Genomic DNA, 15,519 nt, shown 5'->3' with positions numbered 1-15,519 from the left:
GGTGCGCTAATGACGGCGCAAGGTGCCAATGGCGCACTTGCGACATCATTAGCGCCGCGCGATGTGCGGACGCTAAGCATCCGCTACGTCAGGATGGTGGCGCCCATGTAGAACGGGTGCCACCATTTTGTACGTCCCCAGGACGTACTAGGGTTAGGGGTGTGCGTAAAGCACGCCCTTTCCTAACCCTAGTATGTCCTGGGGATGTACTTTACACCCGTGTGGAACGGGCCTAGGATAGTTTAAAAGAAGCTGGAAATGTGAGATGACAAATTAGGGTGACACATACCTTGGTTACATCCTATGTGGACTACTGTAACATGTTGTATGTGGGTCTGGCTTTGGAAACTGTTCTGAAACTTCAATGGGTCCAAAATACTGTGGCTTTGCTATTGGCTGGGGTAGATACAGGGATCATGTGACACCCTCCCCCCTACTTAAATAGCTGCATTGGCTACCAGTCAGTTTCTAGTCAAATTTCAACTGCTGGTTTTGATCTTTAAAATCTTACACAGCTTGGATCCAGACTATTTGAAAGACCATACAGTATTATATCTCCTTACTTAAGCCAGGGCATGCATTGAGATCTGCAGGGAAGGTTTTCTCACAGTCTCACCACACTCACAGGAATAGTTGGTGAGGACTTGGGAGAGAGCCTTTTCCATGGCTGATTACAGACTGTGGAACTCTCTTCCACAGGAGATCCAGTTGGAACATCCTCTACACCAGGGGTTGGCAACCTGCGGCCCGTGGGCCGGATGCGGCCCGGCGAGGCCTTTGGACCGCCCCCAGCCCAGTCCTGCCGCCGATTGCTGTCGGGGCCTTTGGGGGGCAATTATCTATAGAAGCCTCAGAAACATGCATTTATATTAACATTTTTTAAAAAATCAGCAATTTTTTTCACGTGTCCTCCATTTTTTTAAAAAAAGTGTCTTCCATTTGAAAATTTTGTCCTACATTTGTCCTGGTTTATTTATATATTTAATTTTTAAAAAAATTATTTAATTATTTATTTTTTGGCTTCGGCCCTCCAGTTGTCTGAGGGACAGCAACCCGGCCCCCGACTCAAAAAGATTGCCTACCCCTGCTCTACACTCTTTCCATCAGCAGATGAAGATGTTCTTATTTAGGCAGGTCTTTTGATTTTTAATTATGGAGTTGTAATGAATGTGTAATGAGGTATGCTGCATTTTTTAAACCTTTAAATGAAATTATTTTGTGCAGTGGGCCCTTGATATCCACTGGGATTTGGTTCCAGGACCCCACATGGATAGCAAAATCCTTGGATGCTTAAGTCCCATTACATATAATGGCATAGTAAAATGGTGCCCTTTATATAAAATGGCAAAATCAAGGTTTGTTTTTTGGAATGTGTATATTTTGAAATATTTTAAAGCATGGGATTATTTGAATTCATGGATAAACAATCCATGGATACAGAGGGCCAACTGTAAATATGTGTTAAATGTTTTTAATTGTTTTCAACCATGTTTTTAATAATACTGTTATTTAATTCTCTTTTAACTTTTGTAATCAGTGTTGTAAGCTGCCTTGGGAAAAAGGTAGGATATAAGTGCAATGAACAAATAAATAATTGGAACTGTCCCTGACAAATCAGGAACATTAGTATGCCACTAATAAGTGAAAAGTCGCTTTTCCATTCATAGTGTAAATATTCTCCTACTCAAATTACTTAAAACTGACTAGCATATTTTCTACTCATTCCAAATCAATTGCACAATGAATAGTATGCCACTAATGTTACTAATTCCTGTCAGGTTTTTACATGCTCAGATCCCACAAGGTATGGGCTCTCACATCAAAATGGGCATACTGCTACTTTCAAACTTCCAAGAATTAGCTCCAGTGGTGTAGCTAGGACATCTTAAACCAGGGGTCGGCAACCCCCGGTCCGCGGGCCGAATGCAGCCTGTGGAGGCGGCAGGACCGGCCCCAGCCCAGTCCTGCTGCTGCCGCCGCCTCCTCCTCCACCTCCTCCTGGGCCACACTACCGCTTGACCGTGCTGCCCTCCTTCTCCTCCACCGTGCGGAGGAGGAAGAGGAGGGCCGCGCAGCCTGGGGCAGAGGAGGCAAAGGGGGAAGCCCCGCGCCGCCCTCCCCACCTCCCCGCATGGCCCCGCACCGCCCCACGCGCGGCCCTGTGCCACCCTCCCTGCCACCCTGCGCGGCCCCATGCCGCCCTCTCTGCCTCCCCGTGCGGCCCTCCCTGCCTCCCCACGTGGCCCCACACGGCCCTCCCTGCCTCCCCACGTGGCCCCACACAGCCCACCTCCTTCTCCTCTGCTTCCTCCGCCCCGCCCCCAGGCCGCGCGGCACATGGAGGAGGGGGGAGGAGAAGAAAGAAGTGGAGGAGGGGGAGCAGAAGAAGGAGGAGGAGGAGGAGGAGGAAGAGATGGAAGGGGAGCAGAAGGAGGAGGTGGTGAGTGGCCAGAGGCCTCAAGGTTTTTTTAAATTTTATTTTGTGTGCTTTAAGTGCTAACAAGTCTCCCTTGCTTTGACAATGTTAGGAGGAGGAGGAGGAGGAGGAGGAGGAGGAGGATATGAGTCAGCTTGAGAGGCATGCAGGCACTGTTTCAGAAGCCAAGAGAGTGTCATCTTCCAAAGTGTGTTTTGGGTGCTTTTAATGCTAACAAGTCTCCCTTGTTTTGACAGTGATAGTGTGATGATGATGATGATGATGATGATGATGATGATATGAGTCAGCTTGAGAGGCATGCACGCACTGTTTCTGAAGCCAAGAGAGTGTGACTTTCCAAAGTGCCTTTTCTGTGTGTTTTTGGTTCTTTAATGGTGATATTGATATCAGAAAGCCTCTGAGGCAAGGCCAATGTAAATTGCTGTGATTTTTACAAACTCATGCGCAGTGAAGAAAAACCAAAGTCCCTTGACCAAGTACACACTTCAGAGAAGTACAGTGGTACCTCGGGATACGAAATACCCAGGTTACGAAATTTTCGGGATACGAAAAAATCCCATAGGAAATCATTGTTCCGGGTTACGAATGTTTTTTCGGGATACGAAGAAAATTTTTGGTGCTTTTTTCGGCTTTTTCGCACGAAACGCGGCTTTTCCCCATTAGCGCCTATGGCAATTCGGCTTACGAAGGCTTTTCGGGTTACGAAAGCGGCCGCGGAACGAATTACTTTCGTAACCCGAGGCACCACTGTACACTTGGTGCAAGAACTGTGAAACCACCTTGACATGTTCAATATGCATAGCCATATTAAACCATGCTAAGTGTTAAACCCAAGGGGTTTGGTTATGGAATAAGCCTCTGAAATATGCAAGAGGCCATGTTAAGTAAAGCCATGTCAAATGCCCAAATGTGCTGTTTGGAATGGGGGGAGAGGGTGGCCAGAAAGGGAAGTACATTTCTGCCATCTGTCTAGAAATAATGCCAAAATGTCCTCCATTTTGATCATGCCTAAGAAACATGCATTTATGTTAAACATTTTTAAAAAATCATCACTTTTTTGCGCGTGTCCTCCATTAAAAAAATGTGCCCTACATTTGAAAATGTTGTCCTACATTTGTCCTGGTTTGGAGGTCCTGACTTATGGCAACCCTACCCCCAGGGCCCTTGCGGCCCTAGGCCTCTCCCTCCAGAGGGAGGCCTGGGGCCGCATGGGCTGAGAAGGGGTCCGCGGAAGCTGCCTGCCGCCTCCGCGGGCTCCCCCACAGCCCATGCAGCCCCAGGCCTCTCCCTCTGGAGGGAGGTCTGGGGCCGCATGGGCCGAGAAGGGGCCTGCGGAAGCGGCCTGCCGCCTCCTGGGCTCCTCCACGGCCCTTGGAGCCCTTTCAGCCGAAGGGAAGGGCCTGGGATGGGTGCCCAAGCCCTTCCCTTCAGCCTCCCTCCCCTTCGGCCGAAAGGGCCCCTTGGAACCCGTTCGGCCGAAGGGAGGGACCGAGGAGGAGAGGACGGGCACACGCCTCCTCCTCCCCACGGGGCTTCAGTGGAAGCTCCGTCCCTGGCATGTGGAAGCTCCACCCCCGGCATGTGGCCCCGCCCCCGGAGAGTGAAAGCTCCACCCCCGGCTTCGGGCCCCCAGTTGTCTGAGGGACAGCAACCCAGCCCCTGGCTCAAAAAGGTTGCCTACCCCTGTCTTAAAGCTTAGACATGATGGACAGTTGGAGGGAGGGGAGCTTTAGAATGACATCTGTATTATTTCTGTTGTGAAACAGAGAACAATAAACAACATATAAGAGATTATCACACGGAGACTTACCATCATTAAAAGGTCTCTTAAATGTCCTTAAAGCATGACGCTGTGATCGCCAGTCATGCTGGTCACCTATGATTAAATCGTCATGGAAACATCCCCCCTCCTCTCCCATCTTAGTGCAGACATGACTACAAAGACATAATTTATGATTATTGGAATGAAAACATATTTTCTCATACTTAAAATGAGTTTATCAAAATTCAGTGAGACTGAATTTAATCACAGCTAAGTCCCTTTGGTTTCAATGGGTCTACTGTAAGGATTACCCTATATCCGTGGTGGTGAACCTATGGCATGAATGCCAGAAATGGCACACAAAACCAATTTTCAGGGGATGCGGAGGGCAGGGAAGAGGAGGAACAGGCATGTGACTGTACCTCTTCTTCCTCCCTTGCGCCCCTGGGCCTTCAGCTGTCTCTGGAGAGGCAGCTGAAGGCTCAGGAGGGGGGGGGAGAAGTCCTTCCCCCAGAAGGCAGAAGTCTCACCCTCAGAAGTCCTGCCCCTGCTACCGTGTAACACCAGGTGCCAGAACGCCTTTCAGTTTGGGCACTCAGTCCCTAAAAGGTTTGCCATCACTGCCCTATATTGATCTAAACTATTAGTATTTTTCCCCTCAGGGAGGAGAAAAGATGCTGCAGGAGATTTTGCCTTTGAAGTCCCCTTGACAGTCCCCTTAAGACTTGGTGGGTGGGGCTTGAGGATGGGAAAATACTGCTCTACCTCAGACTGCAAAATGCTGTAAGGTACTGCCTTCATGATCATAGGAAAGACAGAGGGTAATAATGCTACATATTATTATTAGCATCACCTTAGGTAATGCTAGACAGCTCTTATTTATGGAACATAGCTTCACAACAGTCTCAAGATCTGTCAGTCCTACTGACAGACTTCCAAAGCATCTCCAATTATTAGCACAGCACCGATAGCATAACTCTGATCTCTTCAAAGCAATAAATTCACATCCCATCCACCACAGTTCTGTCATCTTCTGAGATTCTACTAGCTAGTTTGCTGTTTCCTAGAGCAACAGGGTTAATTTTATGTTAGCAATTTTATTTGGGGCAATATTGAATGCTCAGGTATGCAAACATTGTCTGTTCCTTCAAAACTAATCACAAACCTTTTACACTTCACATTGGCAGCTTCACGCCAGACATCTTCAGATCTTCACAATCTCCTATGATGAAGACATATATTTATAATGTTTTCCCTGACTTCTGTTAAGGAAAAAAAAATAACAAGGAGGCATGCTTGCATTTTTCTCCAACGGTAAAAAAGTAATAATGCCTGGATTTATGTATAATGATAGCTATCCCCTGGTTGTTTGCGATGGATCTCTGTCCTTGCTATCTTGCATTACCCTTGAGTGACTCTACTTGCTGTGAATTATGAACACAAAGTGTCTAGGCAGCACTATCCCAGGGGCATTATATGCAGGAAATTTGTCTTTGGAACAGCCTTGGCATCTGTTCTGTCTGGTCCTGCACTGCTCTGCTCAGACCAGACCAGCCATTCTCCAATGATACTTTTTAACTGATTGGAGAGCAATCCTAAACATTATGGGTATTATGTTCTACCAGAGCCCTCCCAGGTCACAGTGACTAGGGAGGGTTTTTTGGCCAGTTTCTTTGTCAGCATTATTAAAAAACAACAACTTTCTTTCCCACTGATGAATGTAGAGCAATTTACTCTGTCAGCTCCAAGACTGTTATGGTTTTACGGCTTCTAGCATGATCAAAGTGGCTCATGATCCAGCAGACCATTCCTAGATATGCCTCATTTGTTTCCAACCAACCTTGGTGCACCAGGGGCAGCCAGGTCACTGAGACTGGTGGAACTTTTTCCTGGGACAGCAATGTAGCCTCTGACCATGAAACAAAGGGGAGGGCTGAGGTTTCTCAGCCAGAGCATAGGATTGTCTCTTAATTCTATTTTATTTCAGCATCAAATCAGAAGAAAGATGAGGTAATTCAGGGACGTAGCCAGGATTTTGGGAAGGGGGGGTCCAGACTAAGTGCCACCAGACACAAAATGTAGGAAAAATGTAGGACATGATGCACGATAAAATGTAGGACAAATTGTAGGACGTTCAAAAATGGAGAACACACCCAACTAAAAGCCAAAAACATTAATAAAAAACAATATAAATTCATGTTTCTCAGTCATGCTCAAAATGGAGAACATTTTGACATTCTTCCTGGATAGGAGGTTGGGATATAGCTTTGTGTGTTAGAATAGGAGGAACTTCCTGAGAGTAAGGGCTGTTCAACAGTGGAACACACTCCTTCCTCAGAGTGGAGCACAGTCTCCTTCTTTGGGGGCTGTCTTTAAGCAGAGGCTGGAAGGCCATCTGTCAATGGGGATGTTTTGATTGAGAGTTCCTGCATGGCAGAATAAAGGGGTTGGACTGGGTGGCCCTTGCAGTCTCTTCCAACTCTACGATTCTATGACGCTGGAGACCAGGATTCGAAGAAAATCTGATTCTCTCCAACAGAGAAGGCTAAATATCTTATATGTCAATGACGTGGCTCATGCATCATGTCCAAATGGTGCGGCGCACAAGGGACATCACAGCGCTTGTCACACTCTCTCAGCCTTAAGGGAAGGTGAAGGCAAATCTCCTCTGAACAAATCTTCCAAGAAAACCATTGGGCAAGTCACACTCTCTCAGCCTCAGAGGATGGCAAAGTCAAACCCTCTCTGAACAAACCTCCCAAGAAAATCTCTTTAAGGCGCACACTCGCACACACCCAAGTCACCAAAGGCAGACTCTATGAACAAACCCACTAGGCAAGTAAGTCACACACTCTCAGCCTCAAGGAAAGGCTGGCAAAGGCACATTCTGAACAAACCAAGAAAACCCACTAGGCAAGTAAGTCACAGTCTCTGAGTCTCAAGGAAAGGCTGGCAAAGGCACACTTCTGAACAAACCAGGATGTTTTGAAATTCCTCCTGGGCAGAAATGTAGGATGTGTCCTGGATAAAGGAGGATGTCTGGTCACCCTGATAAAATGGAGAATGTTTTGACATTGCTCCTAAGCAGGTCTGAAATGTGTGCCGTATCCTGGATAAAGGAGGACACGTGTCTTCCTACCAAAAATGGAAGACATTTTTACATTCATCCAGGCCAGAAGGTTGAAACATAGGACACATCCTAGAAAAGGAGGACATCTGCTCACCTTACAAAAAATGAGGACTTTTGAAATTCCTTCTGAGCAGAAGTCTGAAATGTAGGATGTGTCCTATAAAAGGAGCCAAGCCTCAATATCTGGACCCCAGAACATACTCTAACTCCAGAATTCCATAGCCAGGAGCCAGAAAAGAGCCAAGCCTTGATATCTGGACCCCAGAACATACTCTAACTCCCAGAATTCCATAGCCAGGAGCCAGAAAAGAGCCAACCTTGATATCTGGACCCCAGAACATACTCTCACTCCCAGAATTCCATAGCCATGAGCTAGAAAAGAGTTTAAGCACTGCCCAACCTGGTTATTTCTTTAGTGTGGATGCAGCCTGATGCAGCCTCTCCTCCCTCCCTCCCTCTCCTCCAGGACTTCCTCCTCAGGCCTTGCAAAAGGGCACTCCTCCTGGCTTTGCCAGGGCCAGAAGGAGAGAAAAGGGCGCTTGTTGGGCGCAGCCCCAAACAAACGCCAGGGAGCCACTTCTGCTCCTCCTGAAGCCTAGAGGAGAGCAAGTAGAGGCATTTGTTTGGAGCTGAGCGCCTTTTTCTCTCCTCCTGCTAAGGGGGGGGGCCAGACCCCAGAAACCCCCCCCCCTTAGCTACGTCCCTGGGTAATAATATGCTAACAATCAACAATCATTATATTAGAAGGCCCATTTCAAGAGTTTGGAGCAAATGCAAAAGAAGACTGTGTCCTAAAAAAATGCCCCTATGGGTATCCTTAAAAGCAGTCTTATTCAGATCTAACAAAAATGACAAAAAAGAAACTGAAAAATGGCTGATCTCTTGGGTTTTGAAAATGGTCAACATAGATTTAAAACAAACAATGAACTGTTGTCACAAGGAATACTTATACAATGGTTTCAATATAGGCAGATAGTTGAGAAATATAAAACAGACAATGTTTTATATATATATAAAATTGAACACAAAATACACTATAATTCAAAACATTGCTATGTATAACTAAGGAAAGCCAGTAAAGTGTAGTGGTTTGAGCAGCATGGGACTATGGAGATTATCGCACGTCATTTTCAATAGATTAGGGCACAGACTGGGAACGGGCTTGAATGGGTGAAAACAGGTGTTATCGCACAGGAAAATGTTATCGCACTGGGAGAATACAAGCTATCCCCCAGCCATGCTTTGCCTATTATAATTTACAGTGGGTGTTCCAGGAAACAAAAAAATAAAAATATTGGAAACAAATTCACGGAACAATAGAGAGGAGTTCTTTAAAGAAAGAAAAAAAGAATGAAAAAATAGAGAAACATAATTTTATCATCTAGGTTTAATTGGAGAGGATAGTGCATTGAAGCCATTTGAAAAACTGGTACAATTTGATTACGGCAGTTGGATTAATTAATACGCAAAACTGGGAAAGTATAGAATCAGCCTCAATAGACTAATGGATTTTTAAAATCTTGGAATTAGCTGAAATGGATAAACTGCTGTTAAAAGAAAAACCAATAAAGAAATTTTTAGAAGAATGAAACCATTGCTAAGGTACCTAAAAGAGAAAGGAGAAACGAAGATACAAACTGGATTTGAGTGTCAACATTACTTTATTCAGATTACAGTAACTGGAAAAATGATATAGGACAGATAGTAGGAAGCAGGAAATCATTTTTTAAAAACATTTTATTGTTACTAAAATACATATAGACCTTTAGACATCTTAAACATCTTTAAACATCTTAACACAAAAATCACACATCCAATATATATATATATATATACACACACACACACACACACACACACACACACAGAGTACATCCTAAACAATAAAAACACATAAACGCAATGCAGGAAGTCATTTTTAATAGTATTGACTATAATCTGTTAGTTTTGTCAGTTATACCTTTACTGGCCAACTGAAATGTACAATACTTACCTGGCAGGGGTGACACCATGATCATGAAGGTGGTTTTCCCAGGGTGAGGCTCATCCATTGCACTCCGGGTGTGCTGACCCCTGCGATTTCCCCAAATGCGGGAAACTCGACTGCATAATTTGTTGCAACAAGTATATTGTCCATTTCATTTGGCCAATACAGGTATCACTGATGGATTTTTGTTTGGATTTGTTAACTGGTCAACATAGCTATCCCTGCATGTTTTCGGTTAATTTTTTGTTTGTGTGAGTTTATTTTTTGTAGTATGATTGGTTGGTTTTATTCAGTTTTTTGTTCTTTTGCTTTTTTTTTCTTGTGTTGTTTGGGATAAGAATTTTTGATTTAATGAGAATGAGGTTTTTATAAAACAATAATAAAGATATTTGAATACCAAAAAGGTCTCCCAATTTTTCTTGTTTTTTTACAATTTTCTAAGTAAGCCCCAAACACTTCCAGCCAAATCTAGGCAGTGTGACACAATAAACAAAATTGCATGATATTCACACAGTAGAAGACAGGAAAGTCTTTGCTGTTTATTGTAAGAAACAAATGTTGATCATTTTAAAACAGGGCTTTGACTAGCTAGCAAGATAATAATAAATGGTTTGGAGCTTTAACCTACAAGTTTGGAGAAAATGCAGCCAGATCCTTTGAAATGGGTGTATTTTGCTTGTATTCTCCTACACTGGTCTGTGATCATTTGCTTGCCTAATCCAGACTTTTCCAGCATCCTAAATTCAGTTACTGCAGTTCTTATTCATCTTTCCAGTTTTGACCACACTTTCCTTAGCTTCAACTGTATTTTCCAGTATGTAAACAATACAGATTAGATCACATAGGAAGATGATTCATCATAGGGAAAAGTCACCTTTCCATTCATAGTGTAAATATTCTCCTACTCAAATTATTTAAAACTGACTAGCATATTTTCTACTCATTCCAAATCAATTGCACAATGAATTGTGGGGGGGTTTCCCCAGAGGTATGATATATATAATGTCATCCAAAATGACAAGACTATTATCATTCATCACTAGTCAGATTATACTGGGCACGTAATGCAGGAAACAATTATTAGACATAACAAGTGATCAGCTGATATTTGTAGTCTGCTGAACATGTACTGCTGGTTATTTTGTGTATCTTTCAATGGATAATTGAGTATAATTAGTTAATGATGAATTATAATGCACACCATATCAGAGGAGCTGAATGAGCACTTCTGTCATTACCTGAGGCTCTGGCTATATCAGCACCAATGACATTGTAAGGGAAAGAGGAGAATTGTTTGCTCAGATCTGCATGACAGTCATTTCAGTATCAGACAATAGCTGTGTGAAAACATATTACAAGGCTGCCTGATCATCTCTTTATGCAACATGATGCGATGACGGATGAGCAGCCCTGTTTATTTTCTTGGGTTTCAGTGATGATCCGCACTGAGCTGGACAGACTGAGAAATTGTCCAAGCACTTCCAATTTACAAAGGTTTTGTTTTGGTATAGACACAGAATTGTTACTGTGTTCTCCAAAGCTGAACTTTCCTGTAATAAGTGTTAGTTGGCACAGTACAGTGATCTTTTCTAATAAATGCTTCTACCCAGGGTTGGACTGGGCTTTAGGTTAAATACTCTAGGGCCCCAAATAAACAGAGCGCCTTTAGTGGCCTAATTATAATTTCCTAATGCTTTGTCTGGCTTGCTGCTTGCCTTGAATTTTAAACATTCTGAAGGCCATAGAATGCACTGGTTGCCCTGTAATTACAACTAGGAGGAGGGCTGTCATTTTATCAGTTGTAGACAAATTCAAAATATTCTTTCATAGTCCTCTTTCTTTGAGCAATAAGATGTTTAAGTAAAGGCAAAGTTGACATGAATGTCTACTCGTAACCGACTGTAGGGGCAGTGCTCATCTCCGTTACTAAGACAAAGAGCCAGCATTGTCCGAAGATTACTCTGGTGGTTATGCGCCCAGCATGACTGCACTGAACGCTGTTACCTTCCCACTGAAGTGGTATTTATTTATCTACTTGCATTTGCATGCTTTCAAACTGTTAGGTTGGCAGAAGCAGGAGATTAGTGACAGGAGCTCACCCCATCATGCAGCATTTGAGCCTCAATATGCCAACCTTCCGATTTTCCAGTTGTCAGAATTGGTGTCTTAACCACTAAGCCACCACATCCCAATAAGATGTTTAGGGTAATCTAAATAGGATACTAAAAAAAGAAACAAAAGAATCTTTTGGGACCTTTAAGATTAATTTATTTATTCTAGCGTGAGATTTCATTGGCCACATCTATAGTTCAGAAATAATTCAGTTTGACACCACATTAATTGCCATGGCTCCATGCTATGCAATTCTGGGAATGGCTCTGCTCTGCTCTGAGGTCACCACAAACTACAATTTCCAGAATACCATGGCATGGAGCCATGGCAGTAAACATTGTATCAAACTGGATTATTTCTGCAGTGTAGATGCAGTCATTAATTACAATGTATGATGTATGATGAAACACAATTTTCAGTTTGAGGTAAAATGTTGTATTCCAATGTGTGATCACATATTTGAGGAAGCAGTTACAACACATATAAACACTGGAGACAAAGGGGACTCTTTAGACTCCAAGATCTATACTTTAGGGGCAAACCCTTTCAAAAAGAGAATATCCTAGAGATAATACATGAAAGAAGCATATTTTGACTTCACTTAGTTCAGGTTATTTCCTTTGCTAATCAGTATTCGGGTTAGAAGGACTTCCAAGGGCACTTATTATATTTGAACCAAAATTTTCTTCTCCCTATAAGTCATTTGGTCTTATTTCATTTATCTCTAAACTGTTAATTGAGAAACCATTTTGGCAAATAAAGGTTCAAAAATAGTTTGGGAGACAAACTTAACACAAAAATCTCAGATAAAACTTGACACACCATTTGTTCAACTTCTCATATAGATAAATTTCTGCCCTTCCTAAGGAAAGTACAGTCTGCACACAGGTGGTATCTTTGGCAGGTTACAGACCGCCGCCGTTTGCTCCGTGCGGGAGCCGCAGCAGCCACACCGCGTGGCTCCCGCACGGACCGAAAAAGAAGCTCCAAAATGGAGCTTCTTTAAGCGGCGCCTCTATGACGTCACGAGGCGCCAGGGGCAGACTCGCGACGTCATAGACGCCGCAACACGTGCGGACGCACAGCGTCCGATACATAAATATGGCAGCCGCCGTGTGGAACGGCCGCCGCCATATTGTACGTACAGAATACGTACTAGGGTTAGGGGGGTGCGGAAGCACCGCCCCTTCCTAACCCTAGTACGTATTCATTACGTACTAAATGGCGGTGTGTAACCCGCCATCGTCCTGTTAAACTGCAACATATTAATAATGCCTTGACTGAGAGATGTTGGAGAGGTGGTGAGAAGAAATTGTCTCTAGAACTTTTGGATTAACTGTCCTCCAATTTTTGAATGAGAGCCTTTACCTGGATTAGTTCGATGATAAGGCAAGATATCCAACTTTGAGATACTTTATTTACTCTGCTGATTTTCAATATGGGCAATATAGATTTATCGCAAAATGGGCAATATAGATTTACCACAATTAATCTCTATAATACTAGGAGCTGCTTGAGCTGAGATATCGAGGGCATAGAAATCAGTGGAGGGTCCATCAATTAGGCAGTGGTTACACAAGCTCTGATGGGCTGCCATAGCAAAAAAAAGTAACCTTCCACAGATGGTTAAACAGAGCAGAATTAAAAAAGAACACCTTCATGGAAGTCTGGTTCCCATTCATCAACTACACAACAGAGTATCTTCATACCTGAGATCCACCATAATCCCATCTAAAGTTGTTGAAGAACAGACTCTGATGGCTTTTGCTACATACATGGTGGCTGATCACTGTACTTTGTTGTAAACAGGGATGGGAGTTGTGGATAATTACCATTAATGTATGGTTAACATTTAAAAATTAAAATTATTAAAAAAAAAACACATGAAAGTTCATGCTAACACAAATCTGCTGGTCTTCAAGACTGCTTGGCTCTTTTTACACTGACGGAGATGAAGGCCCTATACAGACCATCACTTTGGGCCAGCTGGGGGTCGGAGTTGAGGTATAGCGTCTCCACGATGCATGCCCAGGCTCTGCCTCCATGCCGCCATGATGCCACATGCCACTGCACATGGTGTGCGGTGTCACGGTGCTGCATCCATACAATGCAGCGCCAAAGAAGCATTGTATAACTGTGGCACCATGGCTATCGCCCCCCTTTACAGGGGATGAAAAGGAGCTGCTTTTTGCAGTTCCTTTTCACTCCTTGGAAATGCCAGATTGGGGCTGCAGCATGTGGTTGCCACATCCCCGGTCCAACTGAAGAAGGAGGGGCAACTAGTGGTCGCCCTTTCAGGGCTGTTTGTACAGCCCCTAACTCATAAGAAAATGGATGAATGGATGAGCAATATCCTTTGGAAGAATATTCCAGGATATTGGATGTGTTTTAGTAGTGGCTCCTTTATACAGGTTCATGTAGATATTAGACATGCACAAAAGCAAGCAAGAATGCAGACAGACAGTGCTAATTCCAACACAGCATCCATAGCTTGGAATTGCAAACACTCTCCCTCTTTTCAGAGATCTGTAAGCATTTCTGTCTGATGAGGAAACAGTAATTTCAACTCACCCTGGCAGATTGGTGTGACTCACATTTTGAATATTTGGAGAAGCACCATCCTGTTAGTTGTCCATTGTTCCTCATGATCAGCCATAAGACTCTAAATCAGTCTTCTTCCAGTCTGGTACCCTTCACATGTAGGATGGTGGAAGTTGTGGAGGGCACCAGCTTCCAGGAGGCTGCTTTAAATAAAGGGAGAACACCATTGCTGCAGTTTACATATCAGAACAGCATGGCTTGCAACAGCACTGATTGTCCAGCCAGCAGGAGGAGCCGAATATTCTCTGCGCTCTCCTTGATATATGAATTCCAGCCAACAGCACACTGATGCATAGATTGCAAATTATGGATTTAGCATAGGACACCCCACAATTTCTTTAATCTGCCCTTTTTTACCTACTTTATTAAGCACACTCAGAATCTTCTGAATAAAACAAATCAGACATTGGCGCACTGCATTCCTCTGTCATCTCTTTTCCTCCCATGGTTTGTCATCTGTTGTTTACAATCTATTTATCCTTCAAAATAAAAAGTCATAGTCTAAAATAACTACAGTGTAAATGAGACATGAAATAATGATTTTAGATGAGTTGGCATTCTATCTAATACTGCAGCCAGCCCAAACAGAGTGTCACTACAGAGCCATCAAAATTATCCCTAAGTGCACCTTTTCTACTGTCGCTCTAATACACACAAAACAAATCTATTTATTTCCATATCTTTTCATTGTGGCAGATTTAAGATATATTTTATGCAATAAGTGGTTAGGAAGGCCGGTTCCTGAATTAAAGACAAGGATAAATAAGGGCACAAATTTATTTGCAACATTTTTATGCTGTCTCAGCAGGGATTTCAGGATTCCTCTGAGTAGTATGTTGTATTTAGTTGAACAGAACTGTGTAAAGGGATTATTGATGAAGCTCTGTACCATAAGAGAGCAGTACATTGTAAGAAAAAAATAATCCTTTGAAAGAGATCATAGTGTAGCTTCTGTTTGTAATAGGAGACTGCTAATCATGAACCTATGCCCACCTTTCTCAAATTAATTCCCTCCAGATGCTTTGGACTATAGCTCTCAGCATCTCCAGTCAGCTATAGCCATGCTGTTGTAGTCCTACATATTTATGGGCTGCAAGCTTGGAGAAGGGGAAGAACTGCAGAATACTCCCTACTACAGTGGAAAGAAGAAGTTGGCCGCTTCCTCAGCAGTTGTGGAAAAGCTTTTCCAGCCTGCTATATTTTGCAAAACTAAACCCTAATTAATCTACGCCCTCTGCAGTGGTTTCTTCTTTTACAATAGCAGAAACAGAAAATGTTATTCTGACATTTCATAGGATAATGACACCCAAACATTCCTGCTATTGAGCCTTGAATACCTACGTAGTGGTCCTGATCTCCTTCTCCTCCACATCTTTTATTTATTTACTTTTATTTATTTACTACTAATAAAAAGAATGTGTTCCTGGCCATTGATTGTATAACTGGGGGCAGGGCGGGGGGTTAGAAACCACACGGGAAGAACAGGGCTA

At 43.3% G+C, this 15,519-nt stretch overlaps 1 non-coding gene across 1 annotated transcript; it reads left to right on the top strand.

Annotated features, from left to right (window-relative positions):
- Nucleotides 1-9,314: 9,314 nt before the first annotated feature.
- On the top strand, nucleotides 9,315-9,475 carry LOC121930169. Its single transcript, XR_006103839.1, has one exon. It is a non-coding gene; the product is annotated as a U1 spliceosomal RNA (small nuclear RNA).
- The last annotated feature ends 6,044 nt before the right edge of the window (nucleotides 9,476-15,519 follow it).

Source organism: Sceloporus undulatus, chromosome 4 (assembly GCF_019175285.1).
Source record: "Sceloporus undulatus isolate JIND9_A2432 ecotype Alabama chromosome 4, SceUnd_v1.1, whole genome shotgun sequence".
In the NCBI taxonomy this organism is placed as follows: domain Eukaryota; kingdom Metazoa; phylum Chordata; class Lepidosauria; order Squamata; family Phrynosomatidae; genus Sceloporus; species Sceloporus undulatus.
This window is presented reverse-complemented; position numbering and strand designations above follow the sequence as displayed.